The sequence below is a fragment of the Antechinus flavipes genome, chromosome 1, assembly GCF_016432865.1.
Source record: "Antechinus flavipes isolate AdamAnt ecotype Samford, QLD, Australia chromosome 1, AdamAnt_v2, whole genome shotgun sequence".
Classification (NCBI taxonomy): domain Eukaryota; kingdom Metazoa; phylum Chordata; class Mammalia; order Dasyuromorphia; family Dasyuridae; genus Antechinus; species Antechinus flavipes.
Window position 1 is genome coordinate 716482156 of NC_067398.1, and position 21860 is coordinate 716504015.

At 44.1% G+C, this 21860-nt stretch overlaps 1 long non-coding RNA gene across 1 annotated transcript; it reads right to left on the minus strand.

Moving 5' to 3' along the window:
- Window positions 1-15579: 15579 nt before the first annotated feature.
- On the minus strand, window positions 15580-18905 carry LOC127543819 (uncharacterized). The gene is made up of 3 exons (XR_007949313.1): window positions 18748-18905; window positions 17207-17373; window positions 15580-16962 (listed from the first exon to the last, which is right to left on the minus strand). It is a non-coding gene; the product is annotated as an uncharacterized LOC127543819 (long non-coding RNA).
- Between the last annotated feature and the right edge of the window lie 2955 nt (window positions 18906-21860).

Sequence of the window (21860 nt, forward strand, 5' to 3'; positions counted from 1 at the left end):
GCAGACTACACAACCGTTTCAGTGAGTGAGTATAGAAACAACAGAGGCAGATAGCTTTAGGCTAACCTTAGGGGTCTCCTAATGTCGCTGGTTAGAACCTAGAGAAAAAAAGGGATCCTTGACTGAAGTATACACAGGAAACATGGTGGCAACTGCCTCCCTTTGGCATCCTCCCGGCCTCTACAGACGCTGGGTTTCCTGGGATTTGTCCCATAGCCGCTGTGATTCCAGCGATCTGGAATCCTCAGCCTTCATAGACACAGGGATTCCTGGGATCTGCCTCTGACTCTGACATCCTCCCAGCCCTCATAGACACTGGGATTCTTGGGATCTGTCCCTTAGATTCTGTGATTCCAGGGATCTGTCCCTGACTCTGGCCTCCTCCCATCTCCTGGAGACTCTGGGATTCCTGGGATCCATCCCCTAGATACTGTGATTCCAGGGATCTGGCAGCCTCCCAGCTTTTATAGACATTATGATTCCTGGGATCTGCCCCCTGATTCTGGAATCTTCCCAGTCCTCATAGATACTTTGATTCCAGGGTCTGTGATCAAATTCCTCCTAGTCTTTATAAATTCTGTGATTCCAGGGATCTGTCCCTGACTCTGGCCTCCTCCCATCTCCTAGAGACTCTGGGATTCCTGGGATCCGTCCCCTAGATACTGTGATTCCAGGGATCTGGCAGCCTCCCAGCCCTCATAGACACTGTGATTCCTGAGATCTATCCCTGATTCTGAAATCCTCCCAGCCCTCATTGACCCGGTGATTCCAGGGATCTGTCTCTGATTCCGGATTCCTCCTGTAGACTCTGTTGAGTCCTGGGATCCGTCCCTGACTCCGGCATCCTCCCAGCCCCAGCTGTGATTCCCAGGACCGACATCTGTCTCTGCCTTTGGCATCTGGGGGTCAAGCCTCTTGATTGGGGTCGGGCCAATGGTCGGGCAAGCCGCCAAGCCCTCTTGCTCTCGGAGACAGAGTGGAGCGGTTGACCCCAAACTACCCTGTGACTCGCCCTACGAGAGAGCGAGCAGGGAATCCCTCCTCCCGTCCCCGGCCTCACGGCTTCCACTTGCATGCTGTAATTGAAGAGGAATGAAAAAGAATATCGATCGAGCGATTCCCCCAAGACCTCGTCTATAGCAGACAGGAAGGTAACGCAAGTGGAAACCCGAATCCCTTGAAGTAAGTTTGCACTCTCTACAAAGAATCATGGGACCTTAGAAGACCTCTAATTATAGAACTGGAGAGCAGAAAGGTCCTAACCGATGGCGTAGCCCAACCCCAGGAGGAGGAGGGATAGAGAGTAGACCTCTGATACAGGGCTAAAATACCGGAATTCTCAGAGCTTTCCTACTCACCATCTACGGGACTTTGGGCAAAATGTTTAATCTTTTTTAACCTTGCTTTTTTTTTCCTCTGTAAAATGGGAGTGTTAACTGTATGATCCCCAAGATCTTCCAGCCAGGAGAGTGCTGGAATTATTGAGGCCGTGAGAGTCGATTGTTAAATGTGAGAGCCGATGGTTAAATTTTCAAGACGAGCCTCTTAGCGCTCAGAAATTGGCAAACCATCAGTGCTTGATTTGCAGTTTTGCTGATCACTTAGACTTAAGAAAGTGATGGAGAAAATGTTAAGCCACGTCAACATAAACGAGTCAGATATCCATTCCCCCCCACCCCCACCCCCTCCCAAGAGCTTGTTGTTAAACATTCACCAACAAGCTCTTACTTGAGCTCTAAAAAGATGAAATTTTTGGAGGGGGGGAGGCCATTTAGGAAAGCACACTTTTGTGTGTTCCTGTTAGAAATGGCAACACCATCTTCTCCTCAATCGTCTCAACCAGATGCTGGTCCTGTCCTCTGGCCATGTTGCCACTGATTGCTTCTGAGTCTCTGCAGTCGATCCTGCAGGAAGTGAAAAACGCTTCCCTTCCTGAAGAAGGCTGGCCACGCTCCACATACTCCAAGGGGAAGAGTCGGGGATCTTTTACTTGCTGTATGTTCCGTCTGGCTCGGAACCCTGCCCGACACGGTGCTCTAACAAATGTTTGTTGGCTGCCCAGAGCTGGGCTTGTGATTTCAGCCACACAGGGAACTCCCAGCTGAGGAACTCCCTCTCTCAGTGCAGAACAGCCCCTGCTTTAATGTAGAGATTTGCCTAGAGATGTTAAAGTGATTCCATAAGGGGAACACTGTCGGGATGTGTTACACGTGAACCCAGGCCCTCCAGATTCTCAGACCAACTCACTCTCTAACCACCAGGGCACACTGCCCCTGCTGTTTGAATCATGGAGCCATCTCTCTATCTCGGGGCTGAGAAAGTAGAATGGACCATGTCGAGTTCCAAAGACCCTTGGGTGGCGAAGGTGCTCCTGTGAGGTCCTGACTTGGCATTTTTAAATCAGCTGGGTCTACACCACTGGGCTAATAATAATTCATGACAGCTTGAAGTTTTGCAAATATTCTCCCATGTGATCCTCACAATCCTGGGCGGTCGGTGCTGTTATTATTATTATTATTTTATAGAAACAGGCTTAGATAAGTGGCCTGCCCAGGGTCAGACAGCTAATAAATACAGGAGAAAGGATTTGAACTCAGGCCTTCCTGATTTCTGGCCTAGCATTCCATCCACAACCCAGCATCCTTTGGGGTGAGGTGCCAAGGTTATAAAGACCAATAAGGAAGTCACAGACTTGCTCTGCTCTCAAAAAGGTTCTGTGTGAGAAGGGGAGATAAGGCAGAGATAAGAGTCCTCTGATCTTCCAGCTGGGAGTGCCAGCTCTGTGCCCCCCGGCACACGATGTGGCCACCGGGATCATCTCAATGATCTGAAGAGAAATCAGCTAAAAATCTAAATAAATCCAAAACCACACAGCCCACAGGTGACATCGATAAATATAACTCGAGCTTTTACCCCCCTCTGCAGAGCCAAAGGCACGTTAGCTGCCAGCTTGGGCCCGGGAGGCTGCTCCCTCAAACAGCTGGAGGCTGGAGGCACAAAGTCCGCCGGGAAGGGAAGCGGCTTCCCCGACCACCCTTCGCTTACACCCCCAAACTTAGATTCTTCCCCCCAAACCCCACGAGTGACCGATCGAGCCCCTTACTGGGGGGAGGTGAGCTTCCTGCTCCAAGCCCCACCCGAGGAAGATGGTTCCAGGATGTCCGGTGCAGGGCTCCCCATCTTTGGGAAGTCGTGTTTCGGTCCCCGTTGGCAGCCGGGGGCAGCCCGCGGGCCCTTTCTCAGAATCATGTTTTCGGATACACAAAATCAAATGCACGTTCATGACAATAAAAATGTAGGTTTTTTCCATTCAAGTTCAGGGACCCCCTGAAATTTCTCCATGGAGCTCTTGAGGAAAGGGTGAGACTCCAGGGGACCTCAGGCTAAGAACCCTGCTCCAGAATGCTGAGGAAGCAGGGACAAGGGATGGGGAAGTCTCCCTCATCTCCCTGGAGGGGCCTCTGAGCTTTTCCACCCACGACACTGCCCCCACTCCCCCACCGATCCGGAGCCAGGTTCCCAGCATGCACACTGTTTCTCGGTTGGAAGCTGGGTCACAAGAGCTCCAGAGGAGGCTTTGGGTAGGGAAGCGCCTGGCCTGGAAGTCTGGGAGGGTTTCAGCAGGTGAGGATGGGGATCAGACTCCAGCTCACTCCCCGCGTCCTCCCCAACAGAGACACGGAGCAGGTTTGGAGCAATTCAGTGTGATGGGAACACAGAGTCCAGGAGGGCAGGAGTGGGAGATAAGGCTGAAAAAGCAAATTCTGGCCAAACTGTGGAGGGCTGGGGACAAAAAAGCAGTCACCTTTATTCTTTTGGCAGCGGGGAACGGCTGAATGCTCTTTAGCAGATCTGTTTCGGGGAGAGTTCTTGGGCAGGGATGGTACAAATCCAAGAGCACCGAAAGGCCAAGGACGAGTTAGGAGACTTGTCTAGTCCCACTGAGTGGCTGTAGCATGAATGTAAGTGGGGGGATGGGTCTGAGAGAAATTCTAGGGGGTAGAATGGATGGGAGATGGCAGCGGATTGGATGATGGGGACCAGGAACGAGACGGCGTCCCTATCTTATACATGATGTCGTCTCCCCCATTAGACTTGAGAGTTCCAGGGGCCATTTTCTGCCCGTTTTTGTATGTCCAGAGCTCAGCCCAGTACCCGACACGTAATAGCTGAAACTGCTTGTTGACTGACTCTCTACGGGGTGGATGAAGTGAAATCCTGTATCTGATACTTCTCAGCAGTGCAGCCATGGACAAATCATTTCATCTAACCCTCAGTTTCCTCATCTGTAAAATGGGGATAATATGTGTACCTTCCACTTCTGCAAATTGCTTTGCAAAACTTAAATCCCCATGGAAGTGTCACCTCTTAGCAATAAATATTCTTACCTGGTCATGAAGTCGTCCTGCCGGCGCTAGATTGGTTAGTTTGCATGTTTTTTCCCAGCAGAGGGGCCGGATCTGGGCTGATCTGGCTGCCTCCTCACCTGGTTCCAGGAAGGCCCGCGTTGCCATAAACAAGATGACCGAGTAGGGATCCTGTGGCAGAGTGAACAGGGAGCTTGTGGAGGGTCTTCTTGTTCAGGTCTGGGAGGACCAAGAGGTCTGGAGATTCTGCCGAAGGTCTTTTGGAATAAGAGTTGCTTCTGATCGTTCTTTGGAAAGTTTTAAACTGTAAAGATTGCAGTCTTTAGTTTGTAAACGCATTGAGGCAAGGACTCTTTGTTTTTATTAAATGTATCCCCAACACAGCGCCGGGCACATCAGAGACACTTAATAAATGTTTATTGGGTTACATCGCATCCATTTAGGGCACGTTCATCAAGACCTCCCAGATGTTTTTTGTTTTGTTTTGTTTTTTTGCTGAGACACTCGGGGTTAAGTGACTTACCCAGGGCCACACAGTCAGGAAGTGTTAAGTGTTTGAGACTAGATTTGAACTCAGGTCCTCCTGATTCCAGGGCTGGTTTGCTATCCACTACAGCGCCACCTAGCTGCCTTTCCTTAGCCCTTTTTTAGGCCGACACCGTGCCTCTTCAAATTCCTGTCTGGGTCCAGGTTTAGCCAGCAAGCATTTTTTCTTAAGCACCTTCTCCAGCTCTTGCTCACTTGTCATGGATGAAGCCCTTAGATATTATTGGTTAGTCATTTCAATCATGGCCAATCTTTGTGACCCGGAGTACTTTGCCATTTTACAGATGAGGAAACTGAGACCAACACAAGGTGAAGGACTTGCCTAGGGTCACCAAGCTAGCCTCTGAGGCTGGATTTGAACTCAGTTCTTCCCGACGCCTTGCCCAGTGCTCCAGGGGCCCATTGTGCCACCCAGTTGTCCGGTCCTGAGCTGGGAAAGGGCTCTGCCCGCCAATGGAGAGCTCCGCCTGGAAATCGATGAACAACAAGACCCAGTGAGAGGCATTCATCTCACCGGGAGCAGGTGTTCCTGGAGACTGGCAAAAGGGGAATTCTTTCCTGCTTAATCATCTCTCCTTCCGTAATCAAGGTAGCATTCTTCCTTGGATTAAAGAACTCAATACCTTCAGTCACGGTCGGCTGATTTTAATTAAAAATTTACTCTTTGTCCCATTAAAAATTCGTCCAAGTTCACATTCGTGGATCTGCCCCCCTCCCACCCGCCATCTTGCTCTGGGTTTTTTCCTCTAGGGCCAAGCAGAAGCACCAGGGCACAGCTCCTAGTAGCTGAAGGCAGCTTTCCTGTGCCCCCGAGTCTTTTCTCCAGGCTCAAGGCCCTGTTCTGTGGACCGGTCCATGTAGGTCCCTATCTCGAGGGTCTCCCTTCTTCCAGCGGGCAAAGACCTTCCTAACACACAGTAGTGCTTAGAAGTGAATTGGATATTCCCTTTGGAGGCCAGGCTGATTTATGAGGTGGGTAAGGGAAGAAAATGACCAGCCCCTTCTCTAGGCCATGACCCTCAGTCTCTCTGGATGCTCCCGGCTCCCATTAGCTTCTGGCTGCCCCCAGCTGACTTCTTTGAATTTGCAGTCCATTAACCCCTGGCCCCCATTTTCCCCAGAATACCTTCTGTCTAGCCACATCTTGTACTGGGGCGTTGTTGCTTTTAGAATGTGTTTGCTCTTATTCAAGCATTTAATCCTAACTCTAATCCTTAGAAAAAAATAAAATAAAACTCAAGGAAGTGGCTCAGTGGAGGGAGTCCAAGACTTGGAGGCAGGGAGACCCCTCTTCCTGAGTTCAATCCAGTCTCAGACGTTTACTAGTTTGTGTGACTCTGGGTGAGTCACTTAACCGTATTTTCCTCGGTTTCCTCATGTGCAAAATGGTCTGGAGAAGGAAATGGCCAACTACTCCAGCCGAGAAAACCCCAAATGGGGCCAGAAAGAGTCAGATAGAAATAGAACAACAAGGCAACAGTAATCAACAGTCTGAGCTGTTGAGATCTTTTTGGATCCCGACTCTGTCATTTGGTGAATTCGATTTTCTTGCCTCTTTATATCCTCAGGTTCATGCTGAACTTGCCCCGGGAGCCTTCATTCAGGTTCTTGATGGAAACGATAAGCGGACAGCTCCGTGTGGCTCCCCTGGACTCACTGACGGCTCCGGGCTGACCACGATTAGTTCTCGGTCCACTCTCTTAGAGCCCTGTTGAGCTCGGAATTTGGATTCTGCATTTTTGAATTTGAAATTTTTTTGAATGTCATTCATTAAAATGGCAGGAGATACTCAGGCAAAGATTGTGCTCAAATTATGTCCACAGAAGCCCCTGTTCTAACAGTCCAGTAGCTTTGTCAAAAAAGGAAATGAACGGATCCACTGTTGGTGGAGTTGGGAACTGAGTCAACCATTCTGTGGAGCAATTTGGACCTATGTCCAAAAGGCTATAAAATTCTCCAAACCTTTTGACCTAGCAATACCACTAGTAGATCGGTATCCAAAAAGAAACACAAAACAAAGCGGAAAAGGATCGATATACACAGAGAAGGTTTATAGCAGCTCTTTTCTGGGGTCAAATGGATGGGATGCCCATCAGTCATGGAATAGTTGAACAAATTATGGTATATGCATGTAATGGAATATTATCATTCTATAAGAAATGATGGGGGCAGCTAGGTGGCTCAGTGGATAGAGCACCAGCCCTGAAGTCAGGAGGACCTGAATTCAAATCTGACCTCAGACACTTAACACTTCCTGGCTGTGTGACCCTGGGCAAGTCACTTAACCCCAATTGCTTCAGCCAAAAAAAAGAAAAGAAAGAAAAGAAATGATGAACAGGCTAATTTCAGAAAATCCTGGAAAGACTTACATGAGCTAATGCCGAGTAAAGTGAGCAGAACCAGGAATACAGTGTACACGGCAACAGCAAGATTAAATGATGATCAACTGTGACAGACGGGGTTCTCCTCTGCGGTTCAGTGATCCAAGGCCATCCCAATAAACTCTGGATGGAAACCACCATCTGCATCCAGAGAGAGAACTATGGAGACTGAATGTAAAGCAACACATGTTAGGTTCACCTTGGTTTTTTCTTCTTCTGATTCTTCCCTTTTGTTCTGATTTTTCTCTCCCAACATGCATCATATGGAAATATATTTTTTTTTAATTTTTTTATTTAATAATTACATTATATTTACACTCATTTCTGTTCCGATTTTTTTTCCCCTCCCTCCCTCCACCCCCTCCCCTAGATGGCAAGCAGTCCTTTATATGTTGGATATGTTGCAGTATATCCTAGATACAATATATGTTTGCAGAACCGAACAGTTCTCTTGTTGCATAGGGAGAATTGGATTCAGAAGGTATAAATAATCCGGGAAGAGAAACAAAAATGCAGATAGTTCACATTCGTTTCCCAGTGTTCTTTCTTTGGGTGTAGCTGCTTTTGTCCGTCATTTATCAATTGAAACTCAGGTCTCTTTGTCAAAGAAATCCACTTCCATCAAAATATGTCCTCATACAATATCGTTGTCGAAGTGTATAATGATCTCCTGGTTCTGCTCATTTCACTTAGCATCAGTTCATGTAGGTCTCTCCAAGCCTCTCTGTATTCATCCTGCTGGTCATTTCTTACAGAACAATAATATTCCATAACATTCATATACCACAATTTACCCAGCCATTCTCCAATTGATGGGCATCCATTCATTTATGGAAATATATTTTAAAAAATATTGTTTTCCATGTAACTAGGGGACAAAAAGAAACGATGAGCAGGGTGAATTCAGAAAAACCTGAAAGATTCAGATGAACTGGTGCAGAATGAAGTGAGCAGAACCGGGAGGATATTGCACACAGAAATAGCAACATTGTAATGATGCTCATCTGCGGAAGACTTTGCTATTCAGATCAACACAATGATCTAAGATTAAAAAAAAAAGGGACCATGAGGGAAAAGGCTGTTCGCTTTCAAAGAGAAAACTAATGAACACTGGGTATGGTTTTTTATATTTATATATTTTTATCTTTTCTTCCATTCTATTTTTCTTGCTTTTTTCTTGCAGTAAAACTAATGTAGAAATATTTTGCACAACTTCATCTATATAATGTGTATCATATCACTTGCCTTCTCAATGAAGGGGTATTTTCAAAATGTTTAAAAATGAATGTTATTATATAGGACTGCTTGCCATCTTGGCGGGGGTGGAGGGAGGGAGGGGAAAAATCGAAACATAAGCGAGTGCAAGGGATAATGTTGTAAAAAATTACCCTGGCATGGATTCTGTCAATATAAAGTTATTATTAAATTTTTTTAAAAATGAATGTTATAATATTTAGCATATATTGGTCTACCTGCCATCTGGGGGAGGGGGTGGAGGGAAGAAGGGGAAAAGTTGGAACCAAAGGTTTGGCAATTGTCAGGGCTGAAAAATTACCCATGCATATATCTTGTAAATAAAAAGCTATAAATAAAAAAAGGGAGAAAAATGAATGTTATAACTAAATAATTATTTTTTTAAAGAAAGAAAAAAAAAGTCTCCCGAGCACCCCCGGGCCCTCGCTGACAGGAGGGTGACTCTGAAACTAAGTCAATATGCACAGTAAGAACTTTGCTGGTTCCCATTAATGAAGTTTCAGTTGAGGACGGAACCCCCTCCCCTGGATTAAAAAATAATTATTTAGTTATAACATTCATTTTTTTTCCTTTTTTTATTTATAGCTTTTTATTTACAAGATCTATGCATGGTAATTTTTCAGCCCTGACAATTGCCAAACCTTTTGTTCCAACTTTTCCCCTTCTTCCCTCCACCCCCTCCCCCGGGTGGCAGGTAGACCAATACATGTTTTATTTTTGTGGCCTTCTCAAAATCATGTTTTTAAACACACATACACAAAAAAAAAAAAAACTGTATGGCCTTTCAAAGGAAACCGATTACTTTGAAAGAGTTATCAGAACTTTGTTTTAAGTTCATGGTCTCTGAGTTGGGAGAAAGTGAGCCGTGTGGAGGAGATCTGCAAAGGAGCTCACAGAAAGACATGATTTTTAGTAACTCACCTTGGTTCAGGACTGGGCCCAATTCAGGCCAGGCCAACGGTTCAGCATCAAGATTAGAACAAAATGGAAGAACAAGAGAAAGCTACTATTCCACAACAGCATGGAAAGGAAGCTCAGAAAACACAGAGAATGGATGGGTTGGTCCCGTAAGGACCAGCCCCTTGTTTCCCCACAGGAGAATGTTTTTTCCACCTCGATGGAGGGTGAATCTCACTGAGCCCCAGCTACTCCTGTACCGGACCTGTACATACTTATGATGTCATTGGATCCATTCACTGGCTTTGAGGAAGTTGGGTAAATTTCCAGCTGCCCCAAGATGTAATGAAAGGCCAGATTAGTAGTGGACACACCCTTATGTGAGACTTTAAGAAGTGACCAGCTTATTAGAACCTCTAAAATGGCAACTGCCGTTTAGGTGCTGAAGGGAAAGAAATCAGCTCTCAAAAGCAAAGATGGCGACCCTAAATAATTATTATTATTATTATTATTGCTGAGGCAAATGGGATTAAGTGACTTGCCCAGGGTCACACAGCTAGAAAGTGTCTGAGTGTCTGAGACTCTCAGGTCCTCCTGATTTCAGGGCTGGTGCTCTAACCAGTATATCACCCAGCTATCCCCTTAAAGAATTTTTAAAAAGAATTAACATGACCTATTCCTAGAAATAAAATGAGAAGGAAATCTCTGGCCTATGAATGATTACCATCTGGGTGGCAGTTTATACATTTTAGTTATACATTTAATTTACATATGTTAGTTTAGTTTATACATTTTGGTTCACAGAATTCATGAAAATCACAATTGAATGAAAAAATAATTATTAAGCACCTACTGTATGTTAAGCACTGTGCTAAGTCTTGGAGTTACAAAGGCAAAAATGAAACCGTTCCTCCGGGAACATCAATTATAAAGGGAAGTGGTAGCCAAGGAGCCAAGTGACATGGGAAGATCCAGGGATGGTGAGTAGAGAATCTTTTGCCCCTTTTTTGTGTCTCTAGCACTTACCATAGTGCCTGACACTATTGTCGGGGTTTTTGTGGGTTTTTTTTTTATTATAGCTTTTTATTTACAAGTTATACACATGGGTAATTTTACAGCATTGACAATTGCCAAACCTTTTGTTCCAACTTTCTCCCCTCCTTCCCCCCATCTCCTCCCCCAGATGGCAGGTTGACCGATACATGTTAAATATGTTAAAGTATATGATAAATCCAATATATTATACATATTTATATAGTGATCTCGCTGCACAAGAAAAATCGGATCTAAAAGGAGCAAAAAGCGAGAAAGAAAACAAAATGCAAGTGAACAACAGCAGAAAGAGGGAGAATGTTATGTTGCTGACATTGTTGTTCAGTTGTTTTCAGGCACGTCCAACTCTTTGTGACCCCATTTGGGTCAGATAGCAGAGTGGTTTGCCATTGCCTTCCCCGGCTCATTTTACACATGAGGAAACTGAGGCAAGTAGGGCTAAGTGACTTACCCAACATCCCATAACTAGTAAGTGTCTGAGGCTGGATTTGAATTCAGGTTTTTCTGACTAGGCCTGGGGCTCTAACCATTGTCCCAGCTGGCTGTTCATCATCTTTTTTGATGAAATTTCAATAGAAATGATCCTGGGAAAAGTCATTAAACTTCTATTACTTTCTTAAAGTAAACATTCTTTAGATGCTTGAGCAAGAGGCTAAAAAGACCATTTTTTGTAATTGAATAAGAAGATTGGCTTGTAAACTCGTTCTCTATAGACTGACTTATTGTTGCTATTATTCAAAACAACAAGGATTATAATCATCATCTTCAAAAAAGGCTTAATGGAAAAAAATTTTAAAAATTTTAAAAAGAAGGGTTAGTGGAGGAAGCATATTACAGGGGAAAAGTCAACACGAGGAAGCAGATTTTGTTCTCCTCTGGGTCACTGAGATTCGATAGGGTAGAATCTGGACTGGGAACGGACAAACCTTATCAGAAGGATAAGGCCAAAGGGGGCGAAATTAGGGGGCTACACAAGAAATTAAAAGGGACACAGTTTTCTTCTATTTCGAGGCAGCCCCACAACTGAGAAGGGAAAACAGGCGGGCGGGGACCTGGAGCTCCTCAGAATGCCATCTTTCCATAAGCCACGAGGGAGCTGAGTTCTGAGCTCAAACCCTCGTGGGAGAGCCCATGGTACGTGTGCAGTGGGGATCGCCTGCCTGGCCTTCTACTTAATCCGTTTAAAAATGAGCCCAGTTTCTACCTTCTCTCATTCCAGAGTGGAAAGTTTGAATCAAAAACACTACACGTGATTCATAATGGCTCAGCCCCCATCCTAGGAAGATGCTTATCTCCTGCCCAGCCTCAGAGCACGCAGACCTGAGGCTCCGAGGGGCTGGCACCCTCGCCTCTGCAGGAATGGCTCCCAGCTGTTGCAGTCAATCTTCTGTCTCCCCAAAAGGAAAAATGGAAGGGGTCCTCAACCTTTTTAAATAGGGGGCAGTTCACTGTCCCTCAGACTGTTGTTGGGCCGGACTAGAGTAAAAATAAAACCTTTGTTTTGTGAGCCTTTAAATAAAGAAACTTCATAGCCCTGGGGGAGGGGGATAAATGTCCTCAGTTGCTGCATCTGGCCTGTAGGCTGTAGTTTGAGGACCCCTGGATTGGTTCATTCCATCCAGACCCATCTGGACACCATTTCCTGGTCAATCACCAAGAACAACCTTATGGTTGGGGCTCCCTCTCCTGTTTCCAACCTTCCTCTGTGCTCTCCCTACTCTCAGCCTAGAGTCCCTACAGCCCCTGTGCAATTGCATTGCCCTTATTGGGTTTTTCCACACTAAGATGGCCATGGCTCTGTGGAACAACCAGGAAAGAAAGACCCAAAGTCTCCCCTCCTTCTAAAATGGCTTCGGGAGCATCACGGCCCCAGCGAGTCTCTGCTCTGTTTCTTTGGCCAAGTCCTTCCAGATCCGAAGCAGCCTCTTCGGCGCCCAGCAAACGCGATGGGGAACGTGCCAGCAGCTTGCCTCCAGCGGACCTGGTATCAACAAGTTATACTTGTGATAAAATCCAGGAACAAAGAGCGTCAATGGCTCCTCATTTCCTCCAAGGTCAAGTACAAACTCCTCTCTTTGGCTCCCAAGCCTCTCTCCTTCTGGCTCCATTCCAGACTTTTTTGTACTAACTCCCTCCACTTCTCTGTCCAGCCAAATCAGCCTAGTCACTGTCGCCCACTCCCGTCCTCTCTCTGGGTCTTTGTCCCCCATTCCTGGAACGGCCTCTCTCCTATCTCCAGCTTTCAGAATTTACAGCCTCCTTCAAAGTTGAGGTCATGGGCCACCTCCCACATGAAGTCTTTACTATCTCCTCACCATCCCACCTCCCCCGGCTATCTGCCTCCCTCCACCGAAGATATGGCAGCCAAGTGACACAGTGGAGAGAATGTCCCGTCTGGAGCCGGGAAGGCTCATCTTCCAGAGTGCAGCTCTGGCTACAGACACTTCCTGGCTGTGTGAACTTGGGCAGGTCACTTCACCCTGTGTGCCTCAGTTTCCCCATCTGTAAAATGAACTGGAGAAGGAAATGGCCAACCACTCTAGTGTCTCTGCCAAGAGAACTCAGTCTGAACAGCAATCATCTAAAATTACCTTCTAACTACTTTGGCTGTATGTTGTACTAATTTATATTTATATATTATGTGTTACATATAACATATAATAAGTATATTTATATTTATAAATTATATGGCTTTTCCCAAAAGAGAGTAAGTCTTTGACATTAGTATCTGTCACATTCCCTCTGGCTGTCCTTTCATATTCTCTCCCAGACGACCAGGGACACCCATGGGAGACCCTTTCTCTGCCAGCATCGGCCAGCAGCCCTCTCTCTTCCGTTAATGTTTTCTCCGTGGTGTCCGGATCCTTGTGGCCATAATCTATAGATCAGCAGCCACTCCCCCTCCTCCCCAATTACTCAGTATCTCACTCTCGGCTTCTTCTCCGCTCCTACCCCTGCCCAGTCAGTCCCAATTTCTTAATTGTCTTAACTTCTAGGCCCTCTGTTACCGGTCTGTCTCTACCACATAATGCCATCCCATTCCATCAGCACTGTTTAAGCACCTGCTGTTGCTGAGCCTGCATTAGGACCTGGGATCCCAATGCCTTTTTCCCCTGGCTGCCCTCAGAAAGCTTATGGTCTCCTGGATAGCACAGGGGAGCAAGCACTGGAGTCGTGATCAGGAAGACCTCAGTTCAAATATGACCTTAAATCAGACCCAGAGAGTAGACGGATCCATGTCTGCTGAGAAAGAGGCTTCAAGAAGAGCGCTTGGGTTTGTGCCGTTGAACACTTCCATGACTAGAACAAAGGCACTGGAAGTCCACTTCTCAAATTTATACAGGATGGAAAGTTAGAAAAATGGGTCCAATCTAATCAAGTAAAATGTAATAGGAATAAATGTAAAGATTGACCCTCAGACTCAAAAATTCACCTTCAAAAGGAAAGATGGGAGAGATGTGTTTATAAAACAGTTCATCTGAAAAAGATCTTGGGGCAATGATAGACCACAAGCTCAACGAAAGTCAATTCTTCCCCAATCAGTTCAACACTACCATTGCTTCTGGACAAAGTATATGATTTGTCTCTCCCAAGGTTCCACTCATGGCCCCTGTGACTTAGCAAACCCTCAAACACTTCCCTGGCCACTAATCCTTAGTTAGGTGGCTCGGATGGCCGGGCTCGTATTCAGGAAGATCCAAGTTCAAATGTGGCTTTGGACATTTCCAAACCGTATGACTGAGCAAGTCACTTAATTTCTCTCGTTTTCCTCACCTATAAAATGGGATTTATCTCCTAATATAAGGTCCTCAAGGGATTGTTTTGCTTTTATGTTTGTCTCCCCTGCGCTTAGCATAGTATTTGTTCAGTTATTTTCAGTCTTGTCCCACGTGTCCCCATTTGGAGTTTTCTTGGCAAAAGTATCAAAGTGATTCACCATTTTCTTCTCCAGTTCATTATATAAATGAAAACACTGAGGAAAACAGGGTTAAATGACTTGTCCACAGTCACACTGCTAGTAAGTGTCTCAGACTGGATTCGAACTCAGATCTTCCTAAAGCCAGGTCTAGTGCTCTATTCACTGAGCCACACAGTAAGAGCTTAATAAACGCTTTTCATTCTTTTATTCATTTAGTTGATGTCAAAAAAGTTAATATGATTCTAGGCTACATTGAGAGACACAGGAATTGGGAGCTGATAATCACACTGTACTCTCATTCGATCAGATAGAATAATGAGCTTTTTTGGATGGCCTATTTTTAGGACTTAATTATAGAGAGAAATAAACAGAAAAACTTTAATAGTTGGAGATATCAAAGTCTTTCTTTTAGACTTAGACAATTCTAATGAAAAAAGATAAATAAAAAAGAGGTAAGGATCGGAATAGAATTTTTAGAAAAGTTAGATTTGATAAATCTTTGATGATTTTGAGATAAAAATATAAAGAAATATACATATCTCATATTTATAAGGAAACTTTTCAAAATTAACTATATGGTTAATAAGGACATAAAAAAAAAATAAACAAAATCAGAAAAGCCAAAATAGTAAACACATCCTTTATTGACCACAAGATACTAAAAATTACAATCAATAAAGGGCCTCTGAAGAAACTATTAAAACTGAAAATGGAATGTAAATGATTTCATCTTAAAGAATTAGTGGATCAATTAATACAACATGGAAACAATAGATTAATCCTTCAGGGAAACTTTATATTACTAAATGCTTTCATTAACAAAGGAGATAAAGCTCAGATCAATGAATTATGTACGGCGACTATATAAGCTACAAAAGCAACAAATCACAATAGCATGACTAAACCCCAAAATAGAAATATTTTAAATCAAATAGGAGATAAACCTTAACACACACACACACAAAAAAATCTATTGAAATGATAAGATAAAACTTTGTGCTTTGGGGGGGAGACTAATAAAATAGACAAATCATGAGCTAATCTGATGAAGGCGGCAGAGACAATAAAAGAGAAAAAAAGACACCCAGAAACACAGAGAGAGAAAGCAAAAGAGAGAGAGAGAGAAAGAGAGAGAGAGAGAGAGAGAGAGAGAGAGAGAGAGAGAGAGAGAGATCCAATTGCCAGTATCTAAGATAGAAAATAAGAACTCACAACAAATGAAGAGGAAATTAAAAAAAAAAAAAGAAAGAAAGAAAGAAATTATTTTCCTGAATTATAGGCCAGGAAAAATGTTAAAATTAAATGGAGGAATAGTTACCAAAAAAAAAAATGAAATACTCAGATGATCAGGACAAGAAATGGATATTAAATAAACCAATCTCAGAAAAGAGAAATTGAACAAGCTATAAATCAACTCCCAAAGGAAAAACCCTAGAGCCAAATGGATTTAGAAGTAAATTATATCAAATATTTAAAGAATAATTCACTGAAATTTTGCACATATTGTTTGCAAGAAAAAGAAGGGAAAGAGGGAATTTAGAACTCAAAACTTTAAAAAACAAATGTTGAAAACTTTTTACATGTAATTGGAAAATAAAAAATTCGATTAAAAATTAGGGGAAAATGGCACCCTACCGAATTTCTTCTAAGAGACAATCTTGATACCTCGAATAGAGAGAGATAGCACAGAAAATAAAATCATAGGTCATTATTTCTAATAAATATCTACTAAAAATAATATAGCATAAAATATTAGCAGAAGTTTTGGCAGTAGATTACAGAGATTATAAACTATGACCAGGTTGAACTGATACCGGGAATGACAGGTTGGTCCAATATTAGGAAAATTATACATATATTAATTACAGAAACAACATCTAACACTCAGGAACCCCTGCTGGACCCACAGGGCTTGGGAGGTGCTACAGCCCTTCTTTTTCCAATAAGGGGGTCCCTTGATTCTGAAAATAGACACGAGATTTGGCCTGAGCTCAGGCCTGAGGGATCCAGATTTCCCACTTCTCATCTTTCTTGTCTGGCTAATCCTCCCACCCTAGGATCCCAAGGGATATATTATTTAAAGCTTAGTTTCCTATCTAGGGTTTTCTCAAAAGGGGAGAGTTACAAATATGAATCAGGTTTGGGACAGGTATTTAATTCCTATACATAGAAGGAATACTAAACACAGAGCAGTCACAAGCCCACATTTGACAAGAATAAAGTTAAAATAAGATCTATTAACTAACCGCTACGGTTACAATCTGCTGGGATGCTGATACTTAAACCTCAATAGAACACAAAGCGTTTTGCAAGACTGCTGAGTAGTATTCCCCATTTCACCCCAGTCCTGCAACTATCTAAACAGATATCTATGGGTAAAATGGGCCAAGTCTGGAGCAATCTTTTTGCTGCGATCGTTTTCTTCGATGAGGAAACTCCTCTTGCTGTGAGTCGCTTCAGGCTGTGGACCAGGATTCCCCTGGAACGCTCAAGGTCTTTTCTAAGTCTGGACACACTCCCCTTGCGGTTGACTCTTGGTCACCTGCTGAGGAAAGGACACATCTCTCTGAAAAGGCAGCCTTGGGGATCCCCAGTCAAGCTTATCCAGGCTCGGCTCCCCCACCCCTGTCATGGGCAGTCTAGAGACTGTGCTGGTCACTTGGTCAGTTCAAGCAAAGAGACCAAGCCCGAAACCGGCTCTTCTTCAAACTGACCCCATGCCCCATCACGGACGCCGTGTCATGGGCCCCGGGAGATCCAAGGGATCTCTTGGCTTTTACCACACCTACCAAAACGCCGAATCTTCCCGGGCTGGGTCACCACATAGTCGGAACGGCCAAAGGGTTTTTCATGTCCAGCGTATCCAGATGCTGAGCTGCACTGTCTCTGGAATCCATGGGGATTTTCAGAGAGTCTCTGGTCTCGCTCTCACTCTTAGTGGTCAATTCGACCTTCACTGTAAAGAAAAATAACAGGATTGTGTCAATAGATGCGGAAGCTGCTTTTGACGGAATATATGGCGCCGCTTAGGTTTAAGACCATGGAACTTGAATCCACGGGAATCAGGGGACCTTCTTGACTAGTGCACAGCCTGGGTCAAAAGTTCCTCATTCGTCAGAGGTGAGTTTGTCAGTGATTCCCAAAGGAAAGGAAGAAAAAGGAGTTTAAAAGTTCCTGGTGAATAAAATGGAGGGGACAGAGAAGCCCCCAGGGAGCAGAATTTGACAAATAGAGCTCTTCTCCATGGCCAGGCATCCCATTCCAGGCCATGAATGTCCCCAAAGCCCACATCCCTGGGACCTAGGTACCCCCTATGTGGCGATGGGGGAATCCCCTGGGGTCCACTGAGCCTCAGTCACTTCTTCTGTAACATGGGGGTAATAAAACTCCTCACATGAACCTTAAAGCACCCTGCAGTTGTGACTGATGATTATTACTGGGGGAGGGGTGCTGTGTGTCAGGTGACAGTGAAAAGAGAGAAGAGATGCTCTCAAATGCAACATGGAAGGAGAGACTGACGGGATTTGGTGCTCAACTGAACATAAGGGACAAAGGAGGGGGATGATTCAAGGATGAGTAACAGGAACGATGGCGTGATGGACAGAGACAGGGAGGACGGGGGAGGCAGAGAAGAGGAATGAAATCATCCGTCTTCCTGGGGCCTTAGTTATACAGGAGGGGGTGGAACTGGAGGATTTGAGGTCCCTCCTGGCTCCAGACCTAGGATCCTACAAACGGAGCTTGGACATGTTGATTTTGGGGTGAAATTGGCATATAGAGGCAGAACAATGGGAAGGTTAGTTAGAGGGAAGGGAAACATGACACAGGAAGAGCTCGGGATCGGGAATCAGAAAGGAGCTGGGTGTGAATCCTACCCCTGATGCTTAGCTGCCGAGCCACTCTAGCCAAATCACCGAAACAATGTCTACAGCGGCAGCCTTGGGGAATCGTGAGGACTCGATGATAAAGTGCACAAAGTACTCTACAGCCCAAAAGTGCTCCATAAATGGCAGCCATTAAATAACTACTGTTGTTCGGTCATGACTCCTTGGGGCTTTTCTTGGCAAAGGCTGTGGAGTGCTGGCCACTTCCTTCTCCTGCTCAATTTACAGAGGAAGAAATGAGGCAAACAAGGTAAGCTGATTTGCCAGGGCTTCCCCAGCTAGGAAAGGTCAGAGACTGATTTGAACTTGGAAGATGAGTCTTCCCGATTCCAGGCTGGACACTCCATCTACTGCAGCTCCACTTAGCCATCCCTTTATAATAAATAGTGGTCAGTTTCTCCAGAGTGTTTTAAGGTTTGCAACTTGCTTCACAATTAATATCTTACCTGATTCTCATAACAATCCTGGGAGAGAGGGGCTGTGACAGGGCCCATTTAAAGTTGAAGAAGAAACAAGCATTTATTAAGTACCTACTATGGGCCAGACACTGTGCAAAGGGCTTTACAATTATGATCTCATTTGAGTTTCACAATGACCCTGGGAGATAGGAAGTATCTAAGGCAGGATTCAAATTTAGGTCCGGCACTCTAGCTTCATTATTATTATAGGATTTTACATAGAAATGTGTTTATATGTTATATATAAATTATATAAATATATTATATATAAAATTTCCATGGAACTTGGACTGAGGCATGTACCATATATATACCTAGGTGGTGCAATGGATAGAGCAGAGGGCTTGGAATTGGGAAGATCCATCTTCATAAGTTCAAATCTGGCCTCAGATACTTATTAGCTGTGTGACTCTGAGCAAGTCACTTCACCCTGTTTGACTCAGTTTCCTCATCTGTAAAAGAGCTAGAGAAATAAATGGCAAACTGCTTTGGTATCTTTGCCAAAATAATTGGGCAAGACTGAAAACAACTAGACGACAACATATCTGTAAGGGAGGAAGGAGACGGGCTGAGTAGATCAATGGGCTTCATGGAGGTCGGGTTCTAGATTGAGAAGGAATGTGCTAGAGTCAGCTCAAATGGGCCTTGTGAGAACTGATTGTTAAATTTTTTCTGGGAATATTTTATAACTCAGACATCTTAAAGCACTACAAATCGGGGCTGGTTGGTTAAGAAAGTAATAAGGAAAGTGTTAAGAAACCAGTTTAAGCTTAAAAGTATGTCAAATATATCCTTTCCCCCTGGAAAGCTGGTTGTTAAATATTTACCACTATACCCTCTAGTATAGTATTTGAAATTATAAAGAATACCAAGGGCATATGAATCCTGTAGAATCCCAATGGGTCATCAAGTAAGGTATAGGTGAGCAGACTACCCTCCATGCACAGGATGCAGTCCAGGCAGAAGAAGAAACAGCCAAATGAGCTATTGCGAGTCAGTCAGACAGAACCCAAGACTCCAGAAGTGGGGCACAGGGAAGAGGAGTCAGATGGCATGAATCTGCCGGGCCCACAGACTTTGGAGTCCAGGGATTTTGGCACTGGCCAAGTAGAACTCAGGGACAGCTAAGGTTGGTCATGTGATAGGTGTGGAGAGGGGACTGTAGTAATGATGATGATTTTTTTTAAAGGAAAGACCATCAATGAAACATGTAAAAAATTACAAAGAAAGCAGAAGGATTTATAGAAGGGCACACAGACAAGCAGGGACTTGAAGGAATTCAAGAAAGCCAGGAGATAAACATGAGGAAGGATAGAATTCATGCCATTAAGGATAACCAATGAAAATGCCTGGAGTTCAAAGACAGGGTGTGTTGTTTGAGGAATGGCCAAGAGGCCAGTGATTGCAAAGGGCAAGGTAGAGTGTGAGAAGACTGGGAGTAGGGAGCTTAGAAGGGGAAGGGCTAGATTATAAACAACGCTGAATGCCAAACAAAGATTTTATGCTTGATCCTGCAGGCAATAGGGAGCTACTGAAGTTTATTGAGTAGGGGTGATGTTGTCAGACCTGTGCTTTAGAAAGGTCATTTTGGCAGCAGAGTGAAGGATGGACTGGAGTGGGGAAACATGAGTCAGGCAGAGCCCCCACCAGTTCTGCAATAGTCTAAGCAGGAGGTGATGAGGGTCTGTTCCAGGGTGAGGCAGTGTCAGAGGGGGAGTGTAAGAAAACATGCTGCAACAGATACTGAATGATAAATGGGGAAATATGTTTAAAAGAATTGCACATGTTTAATCTATATTGAATACTTGCTGTCTAGAGAAGAGACAAAGGCGGGGGATAGAGGGAGAAAAATTTGGAAAACAAGGTTTTGCAAGGGTGAATGTTAAAAACTATCTTTGCATGTGTTTGGAAAAATAAAAAGTTATTATTATTAAAAATAATTTTTTTCAGATTGCAAAATTTATTATTTTCTTTTTGTTGGTACTGTGCCAAGTCATAGAGATACAAACAGAAAAAAAGCAGCCTTATGCTCAAGAAGCTCATTTTAAGGGAATAATCACTATGATGGTTCCATAAGTAAAATGTTTACTGGAAAGCTTAGTAATATTCCAACTAATAAACTTCTTAATAATGTCTCACATAAACTCAAGTTGCTTTTAAAACTCAGTATTTACATTAAAAAATAATTTTTTAAAAAAGAAACTATAAAAAGATGCTGAGAGGTGAAATGGACAAGAGATGTGAAATGGGCAAGCCATGTTGCAGAGGTGAAATTGAGTGATTCTGCAGAGGTGAAATGAACAAGGGATGCTGAGAGATGAAATGGATAAGAGATGTGAAAAGGACAAAAGATGCTGCAGAGATGAAATAGACAAGAGATGCTAAGAGAGGAAATGGACAAAAAGATGTGACATGGACAAGAAATGCTGCAGAGGTGAAATTGAGGAGTGATTCTGCAGAGGTGAAATGGACAAGGGATGTGAAATGGACAAAAGATGCTGCAGGGGTAAATCTACAGGCTTTGGCACCATATTGGATATGGAGGTGATGGTGAGAAATCCAGATTGATTCCTAGGTTGGGAACCTGGGGGACTGGGAGGATTGTGCTGCTCTCTGTAATCACAGGGGAAGGAGGGAGAGTTTTGTTTTGAATTTGAAAGAACATAAATGCAGGCTCCCTTTTGTCCTTTGCTTCCTGCCCAGGACTCAGCCCTAGATCTTCCTGGATCACAGATATTTCTTACCCTGGTCCAGCTTTGGGTCAGAATGGCTCAGCTGCCCATATACCCTGCCCTTTTTGAACCTTAGGCCTCATCACTGGATCCAAAATCTCTTCCTTGCCTTGAGACCCAGGCCATTGGCAAACCTCAGTCCAAGCTAGATGCTCGACTCTGCCCCTGGAATTAGAGTCACGTGGCTTCTATGTCCATTCTGTTCTCTGCGCCAGATATTCTTTGTTCTGGAACAAAGCCGCAATTCCTCTCCATCATCCACAAGTTCTAAATCCACAGTCCTAAGTATTATCCCCATTTTGCAGAAGAGCAACCCCTATCAGCCCATCTGGATTACTCTCTTCTCATAGCTCAATGAAACTGAACTAC